The following is a 2,603-nucleotide window of genomic DNA, read 5'->3' on the forward strand; positions in this document are numbered from 1 at the left end:
TCCCTTATTTGCCGTCGCTATTTCACGTTAAGGGCGGGGGCGGGGTGGAGTTTCTTTGGGGGTTTTCAATTCTGGTATCTTCAAAAAGATTTGCCTTATGTGTTAATTGCATGCTGTTAAGCACATCTGGGACTGCGTGCTGACCAACTCGGACCAACTTTTAATTAACACATTGACCTGGCGAAGAAGCAGCCGCCCGGCCTCCCCCTCGAAATATGTATATTAGCTGCGCTGAAGCCGCGCGGCCGGCGCCGCCAGATGCGTGCGAGGAATTGCCAGCGTCGAGGGGCGGGAGGGGGTGCCAGTTGCAACCGTTCGCTCTCTTTCTGCGAATGTTTTTCTCGTCTCACCTCTAGGAAAACAACAAAGAAAAAGAGTAAATGACCGGCTTCTGGAGCAGGTTTCTTACATCCTTTTGCCTGACTTGACCCTGAGCCAGGGAAACTGGAGAAATGGGAGGGGAGACCCCCCCCCCTCAAGCCACTTCTAACAGGCTTGACTCAGGCCTGCAATAAGGTCTCTAGATTGGGCTCTTTGAACAGAGCGAGTTCTGTGAATGAATAGGAATGCCCAAGAATGCTGGTGGAAGGAGAAAATGAGCCAACAGTTGCCTTCCGCAGTTCAGGTCCTTGACCCAGGGCTCTCCAAGTTTAAGCCACAAGCCTTAGGGCCCTATGTCCCAGAAAGAAGAATAGGTGTCCCCCTGCTCGGAGTGCGATGCTGTCAGACAAGGGCGAAGAAAATTAGTGGCTATTTTCAGGATGCTAGGCCCTAGCCCAGAGGTCTGGAGTGTTCAGGGGTGATCTTCTAAGGCCAGTCACACCCCGATGGAGGTAGAGAGAAACCCAGGGCCCTGCACAGAAGGTGCCACCTGCAGATACGCAATTTCACCCTAAGTAATTTCATTCAGAATTGATGGCGTTTCGCTGGAGTGGTGCCTTCCGAGTGAGTGTCTAGCCTGCTTCCCTGTAGAGCACAAATGCGGGTTAATCCCCAGATATGTACTCATTTTCTCTTTCCGCATCTAATCTCAACCGCCTCGCTCTTGTAAGTGCTTAGCTTCTGCATAGAAGCCTATAAAAAAATGTCAGCGTGGTATTCCTTCTCCTAGCCATAAAGAAGTTGGAGGGAATCGCTCCCAAGTTACTGCTTAACGTCCCCTCTAGGTAACAATTGAAGTTTCTTGTTTGACACTTTTCATTCCCCAATCTTGAACTTTTTTCAATAAATACCTGGTACCAACGTCAGGAGAAGTATATGTCACAATAAATTCTCAGCTATATGCTCTAACTAGGTCGATGCTTTGGAAAATTTAACGTGACAAGAATGGTACCCAAATTCCTTCCACCTCTAGTCTTGTTTTTTTTCTTTTTTCTTTTTTTTTTCTTGTCCTTCCCTTGAATCTATTTTTGCTATCCAAGTATCAGAGAATCTGCAAAATTTGTGGTGAAAAGACTAGAAAAGATAAAGACAAGAGAATAAAATTCTATTACTCAGTATTCCTCTCAGTTCCTACAGATCTTTTTTTATTCAGATAAAGGTGTAATCAACACATATCTTTAGACAGAGGAAAACCAATCTGTTAGTAAATTACAATGTCCCTTTGCAAAGATAAGGCCTTTGGAAAGTTAGCACAAGCGTTGTTGCCCAAACAGCTTTATTTTGAGTGTTAGTGGACCACCGCTACTTATTTCAGCTCTTAAATTCATCTGCAAAATTGCAGCACACACCTGATATCCAGGGAGAAACAAGAGTTGGTAACTCCAGCTGGTTTTTCTTTTGATTTATCCTGCCTGGTAAGAAGTATGCTAGGGTGTTTTGATAAGGGGGGGAAAAAAAAGAGTCAGCAGTTTGATTTGGAAACTCTTTTATTGCTGAATATGGTTGCAGGTTTAAACTAAAGAATGTGTTTCTGCTGGGGACATTTGCATGACACATCCATATGCATTAGCAGCTGCACGGTGTTATATCATCAGTTCCTGTGAGCATTTATCTTTTTTCCCCCTTCTGTCTTTCTCAAAGGAAGTAGGTAAGTGGCTTATAGGAAAACCATATAGACTTTAAAGATGCATAAGTCTTCCTGTGCCCTTCAGACCCTCAGCCCCTAAGTGGCCTTTAACAGCCTATTTCTTTGGAAGGCTTTGGAATGTTTAAAGGAGCAAGCCCCCCTGGTTACTTTTTAAAATTAAAATAATGTATTGACAGTGTATAAAATACAATAAAAGAAATTATGCAGGGAAAGGGGCCTTGGCGATTCAACTCTAGATTAGGAAAAAGGTGTCATCAACATCCTTCTGCTGATTTGCTTAGTGACTTTCCAGAGAAGCTTTTCATTAATGAATAATTTTTGAGAGTTTTTTTTGCTATAGGGTGTGTGCGCTTGCTAGAAAGACAGACAGACAGACAGAAAGCGAGAAATCACCCCCCAGGGGGGATGGCCATGCCACTATCTCTTCTCCTCCATTCTCCTCTCTGGATCTTGGGCACACACGCATACACGCCTGGCATGAGCTTAAGCCACCAGGTCCAGGACTTGAACTGAGGTCGAACACATGGGAGTCCAGTGACATAGCCATTACGCCAACTGCTGGTCTCAATAAATA

Source organism: Tupaia chinensis, unplaced genomic scaffold (genome assembly GCF_000334495.1).
Source record: "Tupaia chinensis unplaced genomic scaffold, TupChi_1.0 Scaffold000473_1, whole genome shotgun sequence".
Lineage (NCBI taxonomy): Eukaryota > Metazoa > Chordata > Mammalia > Scandentia > Tupaiidae > Tupaia > Tupaia belangeri.